The 16,316-nt window shown below is 48.5% G+C and overlaps 1 protein-coding gene across 4 annotated transcripts in view; it reads right to left on the reverse strand.

Annotated features, from left to right (window-relative positions):
- zgc:110158 (uncharacterized protein LOC553590 homolog) overlaps window positions 1–16,316 on the reverse strand; it is a 94,860-nt gene that overhangs the window by 41,869 nt on the left and 36,675 nt on the right. The window contains exon 1 of one of the 4 annotated variants that reach the window (XM_062993809.1): window positions 4,737–4,946. The exons of 2 other annotated variants lie outside the window; for them this stretch is intronic. The gene's annotated coding sequence lies outside the window, so the exon portion shown is untranslated. Of the gene's footprint in view, window positions 1–4,722; window positions 4,947–16,316 lie in introns of those variants that run through there. One more of the 4 variants, XM_062993808.1, reaches the window with a different exon arrangement.

Below are 16,316 nucleotides of genomic sequence, written 5' to 3' on the forward strand. Positions count from 1 at the left end.
AAACCCTAGACGGCACTCGACAGATTCGTGTCGCGCTAGTACAACACGTCTTGTGTTAATCTGATAAGCGCCCTGGGGTGAAAGCAGGCAGTGTGCATTACCCGGAGCGTTAGTTAGATCTGCTCCGTCAGCGTCCAGGCCTGTGTCCCGACATCCGTACACGCGACGCGCCTGGCAGGCCGAGCGGCCGGTGTCCGGCGCCGTCACCCGAATCGGGTCGAGACACGGCGGTGGCTTACACGCACACACTCGAACCGGAGAGAACAGGAGGAGGAAAAGGCCGAAAGCCTGGCCTCGGTGCCTTTCATTAGGTCGGCGACAGCCCCACAGGGAGCGTAGCATGTCACGGCGCTACGTGAAACAAAAGAAACGCAGGGACGTGAACGGCTGCCAAGACTACGCCGCTAATTGGAGATAATTAATGCCATTAATTAGGCACCAGGAGAGGAAGGGGGGTATGCTAAAGAGAAAGGGGAGACAGATGGAGACCAGACCACGAGGACACCGAGAGGTTTGGTGTAAAGTCACAGTGTCCGATTGCTGTCCATGTTCAGGTCTTTAGTACTAGAGGTTCTGTAGTGTCATCCCACTCAGATCTTTTTCCCTTGGAGCAAAGGTCTCTAATATCGCTGATTCGAAGCAAATTCTGTTTGTTCCTACAACTTGATAGCCGTTGACTAATAGTCCACATTGTCCACAACATGGTGAGTCTTCGTCTCAAAGCTTCTTCTGGCGTTTCCTGGCTGTCCGTTACATTTTAGGACTGAAGACGAATCACTTGCACTTGGAAGGAAGAGACGCTCTGGGTCATAAAACGTTCCTCTCTCTAAGAATAAAATCACTTCCGATCTGTCAAGTACCTCGACAACCTTCCACAGGAGTTTGAACTGGAAAAGTACGCCAACGGAGGAACAATCGGAGCGTCAACCGAAGGAGTTCAAACCTCTGGATGCAAAGCTGCCCATTGACGGAGCCAAAGTGGATTATTTAGTCCAAGTCTTAAGGTATACACCAACCAGGCAGGTGAAGTGAATAAACTGATTATCTCTTCATCACGGCACCTGTTAGTGGGTGGGATATATTAGGCAGCGAGTGAACATTTTATCCTCAAAGTTGATGTTAGAAGCAGGAAAAATGGGAGAGTGTGAGAATTTGAGTGAGTTTGACGAGGGCCAAATCGTGATGGCTAGACGACTGGGTCAGAGCATCTCCAAAACTGCAGCTCTTGTGGGGTGTTCCCGGTCTGCAGTGGTCAGTATCTATTAAAGGTGGTCCAAGGATGGAACAGTGGTAAACCGGCGACAGGGTCATGGGTGGCCAAGGCTCATTGATGCCCAACAGACGAGCTGCTGTAGCTCAAACTGCTGAAGAAGTTCATGCTGGTTCTGATAGAAAGGTGTCAGAATACACAGAGCATCACAGTTGCAGGGCTGTTTTGGCAGCAAATGAGGGATCAACACAATATCAGGAAGGTGGTCATAATGTTATGCCTGATCGGTGTACGTCCAGTTAAGGCTAGGAACCCTGTGTGCGAAAATCAGGGGACGAGACTGACAGCGCCACATCTGACCAGCATTGCATTGGTTCACAGTTGATCAAAGAATGGAGATTGGCGTATGCACGGTTGGGATTTTATTCAACACCTCTGGAGGCCTTTCAGTCCAAAGTCTGGATGCAAGGTGAATTAGGACGCCTAATCCACATGCATGTAGGACTGGGTAAATCATCTGGGATGAATTGATTAGTACTTATTAAACTGGGAGGACCCTGGTTGAGAGTTTTGGAGGCCAAATGCAAATCAAGTTCAGTCAGATTTGGTGACTTCAAATTTAGAACCCTTTAGCGTCAACGTTGGGTGATTTTCGGCAATGGGAGAGGTAGGGTAAACCTGTCCCAGACGCCGTTCCTCTTCAAACCCGAATGTCTTTATGGGCAGCAAGCTCTAATCGTAGCCATAAATGTAGGTTCCTTGGGTCTTCAGGTAAGAGCAGCCAGTAAAATCCACCATGCTGCCATTCTTGGCCATCAGACTGGGAAGGTAAACCACAGTTCTTTGTAAAATCATGCGGGCAGCGAGCACAAAACCCCGAAGAACAGCCTGCTGGGAATCCACAGCGCTCGTGCCAACAGGGGGCAGTCAATAGTTCTCATCAAGTTTCCTTAATTCAAATAAATCCACGTTTGAATCTAAATCAATTAGCTAAATGCTTTTGTTGGAAGCGGCGCTCCTCGACGAGGTCTTTTCTGATGAGCCAGAACTTTTGGTGATTCGACAAATGCTGAAGCATGTAGGGCATCTCATTAGGAAGCGCATTAGCCAGTATTAAATTGGCAGACATGGAAATAATGACCATCAATTTACTACCGACTGCTGTAATTCACCGCTCCACAGAGACGGCTCGGGATGTAGACGGTGTGCCTCCGCGTCCGTATCGCTGGGCTCGGCCTGCCGTGATTATTACGTTATCGCTTTGTTTTAAGCGCTATAACCATATTTCACATCATTCAGTCATAATCGATTCCAGAAGTTCATCGGCAAAAGTGAAGAACAGTCTGTTAGAAGACCAACCTCATCAGATGTTCATCAGGAATCGGTTAGCCGAAATGCTGACGCTGGATTTAACCCGCTGCTGATTTGAGACGCACCCTCACCCACCCTAATGCAAGGCGCCATCCAGGTGTACAGACTCCCTCCGAACAGGAAACCCCTTACTGAAGACAGACTCTCAGCGGTGCTATCAGCTCAACCGGGTGTCCAACAGACAGTTGTGCGAATCTCTGGGTGGGAAAGTCAGGTGGGGAGGCATACGCAGAACGGCTCTGTGTAGGAACCCACTGCTGGTAGGTCAAAAGAAGCCGCCGCCGACTGTACGGCCAGAACGGAGGTGGTGCCAATGAGAGTGGAAGTACGACGAAGAACTGGAAACGTCCTCCTGGGCAGAGAAACTGGTTTTCCGAATACTCCAAATGCATCAAGACACTGGTGTACAAAATTAAAACAGAACGTAACATTCTATTGTCCCATTGTAGTCGGTTTACAGTAGGGACGTCCAAATTATGGCCCACGTTACTATTTTTAAAACAGCTCGGGAGGTATTTTAGTAATGAAATTAAAGTTGGGCTGCTATTAAGCAGGTTTTAAATACCTGCCTGCACCGTTTAAACTCTAGGTGTCGCTATAATATAAAACAAATCTAAAACGCTCCCCGTCTTCTTTCCCTCGACTCAAAACATTAACGTTACACCTACATTCCGAAGAAACGGAAACTAGGCGGCGAACGCAGAAGATTTCAGGCAAACTGAGAATGAAAATTTATATCTTTTTTATATGCAAGTTCAGAGGGAAGTGGGTATGTTTAATTTGCATAAGTATTATAATCTTCCCATTAGGATTATAAACTGGTGAGTGAAATCGGCAAAATCGTACTGTCGGCGACCGACCATTAGTCCCTCAAATAAAAAGGAATTGTTAGGAATCACGTAGCTCTGTTATATTTTCATTTATTTTATTATAATATAATCTGTGGCCCCGTGTTTGCATATTTTTTACTCTATCTGCCCCCCCAATAAAAGCAATTTGGACACCCCTGACTTACAGCATGTGGCAAAAGTATCTGGACATCTGCCCATGATATTAAGAAATCCCATTTGAATTAAGGAAACTTGATGAGAACTATCGACTGCCCCCTGTTGGCACGAGCGCCGTGGATTCCCAGCCGGCTGTTCGTTGGACTTTTGTGCTTTTGTGTTCGTTGGATGTATTGATGTGCTGACCGCTCCAGCAGCCTGGACCTCGTAGTCCCGACTTCAACCCCATTGAACACCTTGGGGATGAATTGCTGATGAATGCTGATAGCAAACCAGGCTTTCTTACTGATGGAAGCTATAAAGGTGTGAAGAGTTGGCCCCAATCCATATTGAGACCCACTGGGTTTGGAATGGGATGTCTTCATATCATGGACAGATGTCCAGATACTTTGCCACATGCTGTGAGTCAGGGGGTGTCCAAATTTCTCTTTTTTGGGAGGTCAGATGGAGTAAAAAATATGCAAACACGGGGCCACAGATTCTATTATAATATAATAAATAACCCATTCCAAACCCAATGGGTCTCAATATGGATTGGGGCCAACTCTTCACACCTTTATAGCTTCCATCAGTAAGAAAGCCTGGTTTGCTATCAGCATTCATCAGCAATTCATCCCCAAGGTGTTCAATGGGGTTGAAGTCGGGACTACGAGGTCCAGGCTGCTGGAGCGGTCAGCACATCAATAGGGGCAAGCTGTAGCCTAGTGGTTAAGGTACTGGAGTAGTAATCAGAAGGTCGCTGGTTCAAGCCCCACCACTGCCAGGTTGCTGCTGTTGGGCCCCTGGGCAAGGCCCTTAACCCTCAATTGCTCAGACTGTATACTGTAACTGTAATGTAAGTCGCTTTGGATAAAATGCCGAAAATGTAAATGTAATCAATACATCACAGAGCTTCGGGCTGTCAACGGCCAGCTCCGCCATTTAGCCACTGTTGGGCCCTTGAGCAAGGCCCTTAACCCTCTCTGCTCCAGTGGCGCGTACAACGGCGTACTGACCCTGCGCTCTGACCCCAGCTTCCGAACGAGCTGGAAAACCATGACCAATAAAGGTGTCCTGTTCTATTCTGTTCCAAAACAGTGCAATACGACAAATTGATAATTGTAATTATTTATAGGCCGGCTAAAATTTCTTTACCCGTACGAGCTTACGTCAGGGGTGAGCCGTCACCGGGCTCTTGCGTGACAGTGGGCTCGCACTGCACTGGCATCTCCATGAATAAATAAACAAGGCGTCTCGAAATATCCACCCTCCCAATGTCATGGAATTTCAGATCTTCCCTCCCGTTCGGTCAGCGAGCGCGTCCGTCGAAGCGAGCGCAGGTATTATATCCAGGGTGGCTCGAGCCCTCCGCTCGCCTGGCAGCTTTTCTCCCCCCTCCACCTTCCTTTCAGACTTTCCAACTTCCCCAAAACGTCCTCACCCCTGCCCCCACTTTATTCTGTTACAGCCCAGCTTCTGGATTTGATTTGGGGTGTGGGGCCCGTCTAGGGTAGCAGACTTGTTTGCACGAGCTCCTGGTGTTTACACACACACACACATACAGAGAGACACACACACACACACACGCCAAATTCTGCCATGCGCACTTGTGGTTTGGTTACGTAAGGTGGTTACGACACACCTCGACAAACAAAGATTTAAACAAAGCATCAAATTCCTGTTTGATGGTTTAACCCAAACATTCGGTTTCATCACCGTACAGAAATACATCCTGTTAGTGCCTTTTCTGCCAGTTGTAGCCCAGCGGTTAAGGTACTGGACTAATAATGGTTCTGGTTTAAGCCCAACCTCTGCCAGGCTGCCACTGCTGGGCCATTGAGCAAGGCCCTTAACCCTCAATTGCTTAGACAGTATTCTGTCACAGTACTGTAAGTCACTTTGGATAAAAGTGTCTGCTAATATATTATTATTATTACTACAAACTACAGCTGGTGATTTCTCCTTGTTTCTACACTCACTGTCCATTTTATCAGCTCCACTTACCATATAGAAGCACTTTGTAGTTCTACAATTACTGACTGTAGTCCATCTGTTTCTCTGCATGCTTTGTTAGCCCCCTTTCATGCTGTTCTTCAATGGTCAGGACCACCACAGAGCAGGTATTATTTAAGTGGTGGATCATTCTCAGCACTGTAGTGACACTGACATGGTGGTGGTGTGTTAGTGTGTGTTGTGCTGGTATGAGTGGAGTTTTTAAACACCTCAGTGTCACTGATGGACTGAGAGTAGTCCATCAACTAAATATATCCAGCCAACAGCGCCCCGTGGGCAGCGTCCTGTGACCACTGATGAAGGTCTAGAAGATGACCGACTCAAACAGCAGCAATAGATGAGCGATCGTCTCTGACTTTACATCTACAAGGTGGACCAACTAGGTAGGAGTGTCTAATAGAGTGGACAGTGAGTGGACACGGTATTTGAAATCTCCAGCAGCGCTGCTGTGATAGCAGTGATAGCTCAGTGGTTAGGGTACTGGACTAGTAATCAGAAGGTTGCCGGTTCAAGCCCCACCACCACCAAGTTGCCACTGTTGGGCCCCTGAGCAAGGCCCTTAACCCTCAATTGCTTAAAATCATGTTCAGTCATAACTGTAAGTCGCTTTGGATAAAAGCGTCTGCTAAATGCTGAAAATGTAAATGTAAATGCTGTGTCTGATCCACTCATACCAGCACAACACACACTAACACACCACCACCATGTCAGTGTCACTGCAGTGCTGAGAATGATCCACCACCTAAATAATACCTGCTTTGTGGTGGTCCTGTGGGGGTCCTGACCATTGAAGAACAGGGTGAAAGGGGGCTAACAAAGCATGTAGAGAAACAGATGGACTAGAAACAAGGAGGTGGTTTTAATGTTATGGCTGATCAGTGTAAATACGTCTTGTTTGACTGCACCCGCCACAAACAAACCCCAAATGATCTGCTGAGGCACTGTCCACAGTGACCTCACAAACGCTGGTGGAAGAATGGAGGAGAATCCAGGCAGTCATGTTCCAAAAACAAGAGGGAGAATGACAATGCAGTCCTTCAGGCATGTCAATGACCTAGAACATGATGTGTGTTTAGGACCCAGGGGAAGAGGTAGTCTTGTTTCCAACACACACAAACACACACACACACACACACACACACTCCCCCTCTCGCTGTATGCTAATTCGGCGAGCGAACGCACAGGCCACCGAGTCCCAGGAGAAGAAATACTCTGACCTGCCTCTCTCTCTTTCTCTCTCTCTCTTTCTCTATGTCTCTCGCCCATTCCCAAGGGATGGGTGTCAGCAGCCTGCAGAAGCTGTTGCCATGGAGACAGGTCCTGTCTGCACTCCGTCCCCCAGGCATCCCGGATCAAGACGAGAGCGAGAAAAGGAAAGAGGAAAAGAGAGAGAGAGAGAGAGAGAGAATGCAAGAAAAGAAGCAAGAATAAGTGTGAACAATCAAGAGAAAGAGAGCAAACGCTGGCAAGAGACCGAGAGAGCGCAAGGAACTAAGTGTGAAAATGAGAAAGAAAATGAGAAAGAAAGAGAGAAAGAAAGAAAGAGAGAAAGTGAGAGTGCATGAAAGAGTAAGAGTGAGTGAGAGTGAGAGTAAAAGCGAGAGAATGAGATTTAGTGTGGGGAAATTAAAATGCGAGAGAGTGAGGGAGTGAAAGAGTGAGAGTATGTGAGTAAATTCGAGAGAATTCAATTGAGTGTGAGGAAATTAGAATGAGAGTGAGGGAATAAGAGAGGGAGTGAGAAAGAGTGAGCGTGAGGAAGTGCAAGAGTGAGTGTGAAAGAGTGAGGGAGAAAAAGTAAGAAAGTGAGACTGAGTGAGAGTAAAAAGGTGAGTGTGAAAGAGTAAGCGTTATTAAGTGAAACTAAGTGTGAAGGGGTGAGAGTGAATGTGAAGGAGTGAGTGCAAGTGAGTATGAAGAAGTAAGTAAACAAGAGAGTAAGAGGGAGAGAGAGGTGAATGAGTGAAAGAGTGATTGAAAGAGTGTGAATTAAGAGTGCAAGAGGGAGGGAGTGAACGATAAAGAGGGAGTGAGAGAGCGAATGAGAGAGTGCAGGACTGAAAGAGTGGTTGTGAGTGTGAAAGAAGAAGTAAAAGATAAAGTGGGAGCGAAAGTGTAAGGGAGTGAGTGAAAGATAAATAGCGAGAGCGAGGGAGAGAGTGTGAGGGAGCGAAAGAGTGTGAGGGAGTGAGAGAGTAAGAGTGAAAAAGTGAGAGTGAGTGAGACAGTAAGTAAACAAGAGTAAAAAAGAGGGAGTGAGAGAATAATAGAGAGAAAGAGAGAGAAGGAATAAGAGTGAGGGAGTGAGAGTAAGTGTGAAAAAGTGAGAGTGAGTGTGAAGGAGTAAGTAAATGAGAGAGTGAGTGAGAAAGTAAAAGAAAGTGAGAGACAGAAAGTGTGTAAGAGTGAGAGAGTGCATTAGAGTGTGGGTAAAAGTGAAAGAGATTGTCAGAAAGAGAATGAGAAAGGAAGTGAGAAAGAGTGAGTGTGATGGAGTGAGAGTGTGAGTGATGAGGGAGTGCGAGTAAGTAAACAAGAGAGTGAGAGTATGAAAGAGGGAGTGAGAGAGCGAATGACAGTAAGTGAATGGCAATGTGAGTGAGCGAGTACGTAAATAAACGAGTAAAAGTGTAAGAGAGAATGAGAAAGTAAGTAAATAAGTGAAGAGATGTAAGAGGGAGTGAGAGAAAATGAGAGTAAGTAAACAAGAACGTGAGTGAGAGAGTATGTAAGAGGGAGAGAGAGAAAATGAGAGTAAGTAAACAAGAACGTCAGCGAGAGAGTATGTAAGAGGGAGTGTGAGAGAGAATGAGAGAGTAAGTAAACAAGAACGTGAGCGAGAGAGTATGTAAGAGGGAGTGTGAGAGAGAATGAGAGAGTAAGTAAACAAGAACGTGAGCGAGAGAGTATGTAAGAGGGAGTGAGAGAGAAAATGAGAGAGTAACTAAACAAGAACGTGAGGGAGAGAGTATGTAAGAGAGAGTGTGAGAGAGAATGAGAGAGTAAGTAAACAAGAACGTGAGCGAGAGAGTATGTAAGAGGGAGTGTGAGAGAGAATGAGAGAGTAAGTAAACAAGAACGTGAGCGAGAGAGTATGTAAGAGGGAGTGAGAGAGAAAATGAGAGAGTAACTAAACAAGAACGTGAGGAAGAGAGTATGTAAGAGAGAGTGTGAGAGAGAATGAGAGAGTAAGTAAACAAGAACGTGAGCGAGAGAGTATGTAAGAGGGAGTGTGAGAGAAAATGAGAGAGTAACAACAAGAACGTGAGGGAGAGAGTATGTAAGAGAGAGTGTGAGAGAAAATGAGAGTAAGTAAATAACTGAGTAAAAGTGTGAGAGAGAATGCGAGTGAGAGTGTGAGTGTTAAAGTGTGTGTAGAGAAAAGAGAGTAAGTAAACAAGAACGTAAGTGAGAGAGTATGTAAGAGAAAGTGAGAGAGCAAATGCTAGAGTAAGTGAATAAACGAGTAAAAGTGTGAGAGAATGCAAGAGTGAGAGTGTGAGTGTTAAAGTGTGTGTAGAGAAAAGAGAGTAAGTAAACAAGAACGTAAGTGAGAGAGTATGTAAGAGGAAGTGAGAGCGAATACGAGAGTAAGTAAATAAACGAGTAAAAGTATGAGAGAGAATGCGAGAGTGAGAGAGCGAGTGAGTATGATGGATATAATAAGACAAGACGTGAATGCTACATGGACCTAAACAAGCCCACTCCCTCGTACCCAACCCCCCCCCCCCTCCTGCCCCGCCCACCACACACACACACACACACACACACACACACACTGACCCCACCCGTTCACGTATCAAACACAGCGACTAACCACGCCAAAACACAACAGACGTTCCGGACCGACGCCTCCCAGCCCCCCGTGTGGGCTCAAAAGGGGGATCACGGAGACTGTTGGGGCCCCAGACAGGAACACGTCATTCGTACCGACGTTCATTAGCATTCTGTCCCAACAGAAGGGACGGGCGAGGTCAGGCGGTTACGTTCCTGCAACTGCCATGAATTAGAATTGACTGTCCACAGTCAAGCAAGCTTTACACAACTTGAGAAAGAAAGAAACCCCACAAAAGACTCTACACACCTGTTAGCATTAGGTACTCAAAGTACAAGGGGTGTCCACATACTTTTTGTGTCTCGTTTACCGAATTCGACGCACCCCTCTGAATCATCGCCACCCCAAATGATCGTCCGTCTGCCGGCTAACCCCCTCTCACGCGCGCTCCCGTTAGCTGTCAGGATCCGCCGGCGCTGCCCGTTACTCTCGCTTTAGGGAACGATGTGTCAGCGCAGGAAATGCGAGATGTCACTTTAAACTCTCCGGCGCTCTCATTCACAGGTAGACGAGCAGGACGAGGCGCGGCCTGGGGAACAATAACGCACGTCGGTGTTCGCTTCGCCCCGTCGTTTACTCTTTCATTACCTCCACCGCCATCCGGAAATAAAAAGCCCTCGAGGGAAAGTTATTCGGGCCGCGGCGATACATCACACGGCGTTTTACACCCGGACGGAGCTCCGGCTCAAGCCATCGTGGTATTTTAGGGGCTTTTGATTGGAACTGCTGTCAAAACGGCTCTCGCTGACACGTGGACGCCACAGGACGTCTGTTGTGTGGTGGTCAATCGTCCCACAGTGCATCCTGGTGGCATCTTCCACAGGTAATCCATCCAGAACAGGATTCGTCCATTGCTCAGACGTCTACTTCCAGTGTCTGTGTGCCAAGTGTAGCTGCACTGGACGGTGGACACCAATCAACGAGTCTTGGCTGCCCAACAGCCTGTCCAAATCCCCAATGGGTTGCTCAGACGTCTACTTCCAGTGTCTGTGTGCCAAGTCTAGCTGCACTGGACGGTGGACACCATTCAACGAGTCTTGGCTGCCCAACAACCTGTCCAAATCCCCAATGGGTTGCTCAGACGTCCAATCCAGTGCGTGTGTGGCAAGTCTAGCTGCATTAGACGGTGGACGCCAATCAACGAGTCTTGGCTGCCCAACAACCTGTCCAAATCCCCAGTGGGTTGCTCAGACGTCCACTTCCAATGTCTGTGTGCCAAGTGTAGGTTCACTGGACAGTAGATGCCAATCAACGAGTCTTGGCTGCCCAACAACCTGTCCAAATCCCCAATAGGTTGCTCAGACGTCTACTTCCAGTGCCTGTGTGCCAAGTCTAGCTGCACTGGACGGTGGACACCAATCAACGAGTCTTGGCTGCCCAACAACCTGTCCAAATCCCCAATAGGTTGCTCAGACGTCTACTTCCAGTGTCTGTGTGCCAAGTGTAGCTGCACTGGACGGTGGACACCAATCAACGAGTCTTGGCTGCCCAACAACCTGTCCAAATCCCCAATGGGTTGCTCAGACATCCAATCCAGTGCGTGTGTGGCAAGTCTAGCTGCATTAGACGGTGGACACCAATCAACGAGTCTTGGCTGCCCAACAACCTGTCCAAATCCCCAATATGTTGCTCAGACGTCTACTTCCAGTGTCTGTGTGCCAAGTGTAGCTGCACTGGACGGTGGACACCAATCAACGAGTCTTGGCTGCCCAACAACCTGTCCAAATCCCCAATGGGTTGCTCAGACGTCCAATCCAGTGCGTGTGTGGCAAGTCTAGCTGCATTAGACGGTGGACGCCAATCAACGAGTCTTGGCTGCCCAACAACCTGTCCAAATCCCCAGTGGGTTGCTCAGACGTCCACTTCCAATGTCTGTGTGCCAAGTGTAGGTTCACTGGACAGTAGATGCCAATCAACGAGTCTTGACTGCCCAACAACCTGTCCGAATCCCCAATGGGTTGCTCAGACATCTACTTCCAGTGCCAGTGTGGCAAGTCTAGCTGCACTGGACGGTGGACGCCAGTCCACGAGTCCTGGCTGCCCAACAACCTGTCCATCCAGAACAGAATTCGTTTATTGCTCAGACGTCCACTTCTAGTCCCTGTGTGCCAAGTCTAGCTGCACTGGACAGTGGACACTCAACGAGTCTTGGCTGCCCAACAACCTGTCCAAACCCCCAATGGGTTGCCACAGGTAACCCATCCAAAACAGGATTCGTCCATTGCTCAGATGTCCACTTCCGGTGCCTGTGTGCCAAGTCTAGCTGCACTGGACAGTGGACGCAAATTAATGAGTCTTGGCTGCCCAACAACCTGTCCGAATCCACAATGGGTTGACGTTTCTGAGACGACAGAATGATTTGGACTCTATCAAAGTCTCTGAGGTCTTGATGCTGATCGTATCTGCTGCTTCTAATGTGGGAACTATGAGGAACCTCCATCAGACCAAGAGTTTGAGTGACCTAGTCTAACATGGTAGCCTATCACTGCCATCTCCAGTTCGATTGCCCAGACTGGTGCTGGACAGACAGGACCAGAAGAACTGGTCAGGACTCTATCACAAGGGTTAGGGTCAAAGCTCTTTTGAGAGTCACCTTTTCCACCACCTTCAAAGGAAAAGGTCAGGACAGAGCAAACTGAAGCGAGAATTCCTTCCGCGGCCCGGCCGGATCAAACCGGCTTTGTAATTCTCTCGCTTTTCGGTCTCGTGTGGCACGCCTGGCATGCGGTGTAAAAAAGAGAGAGGGCGAGTAAGCTGTACCGCGTTAGGGTCGGTGACCCGTAAAGCTGGGCGCAGGTGATGAGTTGACGAGGCGAGCGCTGCAGACCGAAGCCGGATAAAAACCGAACGCCGGATAGCAGGAGGCAGATGGAGCCGACGCATGAAAGAGCGGCAGGAGGAAGGAGGAGCCGGGTAAACTCACCCATTCATCCTTACACAAAGAGGCCGGCTGACTGCGCCAACACTTAAGGGGGAAAAATAAACTTAAACGTGACCGCGCCTCTCTGAACATCGAGGTCCATGATGAGAGTTTGACGAGCTGCGAGAGGACTGGATGAATCGGAGGGTCGACTGCAAGCCAGGCTGACTCCTCTAGACGCAACGCCTGTGGCTAGACGGTCATACGCAGCTCACCGTCGGTGGCACGCGGCCCTCCATTAGCGGGCAGTATTGATTTAGAGTTTGCAGGCAGTTCCGGGAAGCCTCTGACAAATCCAGGTGAGGAACGTCGGGAGGTTTGAGGGAACAGAGATACGTGCTGAGTTATCGGAAACCGGTGTGTATCTGGTTTAACATTTTAACACTGGATTAAAAAGTATCTGGGAACTGGGACGGAAACAGTGGCAGCTCGCAGAAGGTTGCAGGTTCAAGCCCCCACATCTGCCAGAGTGTCACTGTTGGACCGCTGAGCAACCCTCATTGCTTGAATCGTAGGGTCACAATTGTAAGTCGCTTTGAAAGCTGAAGCTGTAAATGTCACAGGGCAGTTGTAGCCTGGCGGTTAAGGTGCTGGACTAGTAAAGCAGAAGGTTGCTGGTTCAAACCCCACCACTGACAGGCTGCCACTGTTGGGCCCTTGAGCAAGGCCCTTAACCCTCAATTGCTTAGACAGTATACTGTGAGTCACTTTGGATAAAATCAAAGTGCTGCTACTATGAACCGATACTCTCTAGGAGCGACTACAGCTCAGGTTATTGTGTTTCCTCCACAACACTTTGCAGTTGGAACTATAAAACCAGGTTTGTCCACCAGAGTAGGTGCTACAAACCCAACTAGCCCTGGAAGCATCATCAGCAAGAAGCCTTCACAGATTAAACCCCAACTTTTAAGTGTCGCGTGGAGTGCGGCAGAGCTACCTCTGTTGTACATGTCTGATTTTATAGTTCCAACCGCGAAGCGTGGTGGAGGAGGCACAATAACCTGTGTTTTTGTGACTGGCATCCTAGAAAAATGAAGCAAGTTTATGGGAAATGCACTATTTCTGAATGGCAAGGTCACTGGGAATAAGCGATTATGGTCCTGGACTAGCAATCAGAAGGCTGCTGGTTCAAGTCCCACCCCTGCCATGCATTAAGCAAGGCCCTCAGTTCTCAATTGCTCGAATTGTAAATGTCAGAAACAATCACATCCTTCGGAACTCTCGATTGCTGCGCAGAGCCCTGACGGCGAGGCAAGTCAACAGTTTGGGATGAACTGGAACTTCAACTCCAGGCCAGATTTCAATCTATGGCATTACCTTGTTTTATTAACGCTGAGTGGATGTGAATATTCAGAGCTTAAAATGTAGAGGAAACCCTTTCCAGAAGAGTGAGATAATGAGGTATTAATACAGCGTCCGTATACTTTCATCCATTTAGCGTGAAATGTACACTTAAGCCAAGCTCAGCTCTCAAAATCAGCCGCCACGGTGCCACTTGTCTCCTTCCAACGAGCTCACCTCTGCAGCGCGTACCGTCGCCTTTTTAACAATCGGCAGCAGTCGGAGGCGTGGCTCTTAACTATCAGGTAGTACGCGTCGCACTCCATCAGGGCGCCGTGATCTGCATCGGTTGTCGGGACACGTCTCAAGTGTGAGCGGCGCGTTGAGCCTGGAGCGGGGTGCGAACAGATGCCGAGTGTTTGCCTCTCGACTCCGCCAAGCAGCCTGGCACGGGCCGTGTGGCCAAACACACACATATGCGAGAGTGCATGTGTTTGTGTGTAGACACGCCGGCGGACGCACACAAACACGCAAAACTATCAAAGGGAGGCTCTTTCTCCGGGAGTCTGGACGGTACAGCTGGTACTTCAGACTGGTGTACTTACACCGCCCCCCTCACCACCACCACCGTTCAGCTGAGAGCCAAGGGTCCGGTGCCAACGCTGCCTGCCAACTGCGCCGAGCAAACCAGACGGGGGAGAGAGGGGTATGCAAAAAAGTTTCGGAAAGACGCCGAGGCAGACGGCGCTGGAGAGCCCTACCTGACTCGGCATGCCTTGACCCAAAGCTTTGTGCCTTTCATCTAGGTGGTCTGTTGATAAACTCCGGCCGCACTTTAAACCACACGTTACTAGAAAACGTCCAGCCACTGACCATAAGCAGCAAGTCTGAGAAGGGCGACCTCTAGCCCTGCGTTAAAGGCGACTCTGGATCAAAAGGACCCCAGAGTTCAAAACACTTGGAAAGGGAGATCTCTGGTCCACCTTAAAAAGGCTGGTCTGTAATTCACTTTAAATAAAATAGGGGTGAAGGAACTTGGCAACATCTGCATCCCTCGCATATCTGTGAGAGCCCTGATATCTTATATCTATAAGGATCTGATAGCTGGAATCTGGAAGGAGATGAGAATCGGTAGCTCCAAAGATCCGAGGTTGAGGGTTCAATGGCCGTCGTATGAAGGCTGACCCACACGTTGACCCCCAAGCTCTTAAGAAGCCGGGATATGCGATATCTCGGGTATCTACGGGCGGGGCACAGTTGGTACCGTCCTCTGAGTGCACCATTTCCACCAACATCTGAAGGAGGAAGCACGTGTCAGCCCCTGCATTTCCAGACTGAATAGTAGGTACGAATTATAAACCAGCTACAAAACAGGGAGGGAAGTGTTTTGCCTGGCAAATACTGGCAAAAATGAGATTAAAATGGCAACGACACTCGGCAAGAAGGTTAGCCAAGAGGAAAACTTGATCCAGGGGGTGCATGTGTGCACCATATTTGCAAACAAACCTGGCCGCCTGTTCCTTTCACGGATTGCCCTGCTTATTGGGTACACGTGTGCAACACTAACAAGTCGTACTACTGTGTGCAGGGTGTGCAGGGTGTTGTTTGTGCAGTTATATAAGACATCGCCTCGTTTGGACGGACTTTTACTTGGAAGGAACCAACGTCTGATTCCAGTTTTAAGGTGGGTAGGAACGCTTGAAGGCTGGGCTCAAAGGTATGGCGACGTTCTAGGCTGCGAACTACTTTCCTGACCGGTATGTGTACTTCTAATGGTTCAGTTACACACTATGTAGGATGAAGAATGCAGTTTGTGACGCAGCCCATCAATGTCCACATGCAGCAAGACGATAAAAAGTCCTTCGACTCTCATAGCTGGAATCTGGAAGGAGATGAGAATCGGTGGCTCATTGAGGGTTCAATGGCCGTTGTATGAAGGCTGACCCACACAGTGACCCCCAAAGCTCTTAAGAAGCTGGGATAAACTATATCAGAGGCATCTCTGAGAAGGCCCAAAGAGGAACCTTCCTCCGAGTGCACTATTTCCACCAACATCTGAAGGAGGAAGCACGTGTCAGCCCCTGCATTTCCAGACTGAATAGTAGGTAATGTGTGCAGTCATATAAGACATCGCCTTGTTTGGACGGACTTCTACTTGGAAGGGACCAAAGACTAGTCAGTATTTCAGGGGGTTTCTGGGTTTTAGGGTGGGTAGGAACGCTTGAAGGCAGGGCTCAAAGGTACGACGACGTTCCTGAACGGTATGTCTAGTTGGTGCACTTTTAATGGTCTAGTTACACACTATGTAGGATGACCACAGGTTTGGGATGCAGCCCGTCAATGTTCACATGCGGCCTTTAATGACACCCAGTTAGTGAACTGGTTTGTCATATTATTCAGTCCAGTTGAGCGTTCACAGTTGGGACCGATTACAATCCAAGCTATTTATTAACGGACACTGGCATACTGGAAATAATGGGGCTTGAACCAGCAAACATCTGATCACTAGATCTGTCCAGTAGTCTTTTACCACTGTGGTGATGCTTTCTGGTTGGCAGGCGTGGAATGGGTGCTGCCCAACAAAATTAGGGTTGGATCGTCGCATTTAGTCACGGCCTCTTCAGTCCCGGTTTGGTTTTCTCAAGGTATCCCGGTTCCGTGCAGAAGGTGGAATGGCTGGCGTACACCACCGCGAGGCGC

This window comes from Trichomycterus rosablanca, chromosome 4, assembly GCF_030014385.1.
Source record: "Trichomycterus rosablanca isolate fTriRos1 chromosome 4, fTriRos1.hap1, whole genome shotgun sequence".
NCBI classification, from domain to species: domain Eukaryota; kingdom Metazoa; phylum Chordata; class Actinopteri; order Siluriformes; family Trichomycteridae; genus Trichomycterus; species Trichomycterus rosablanca.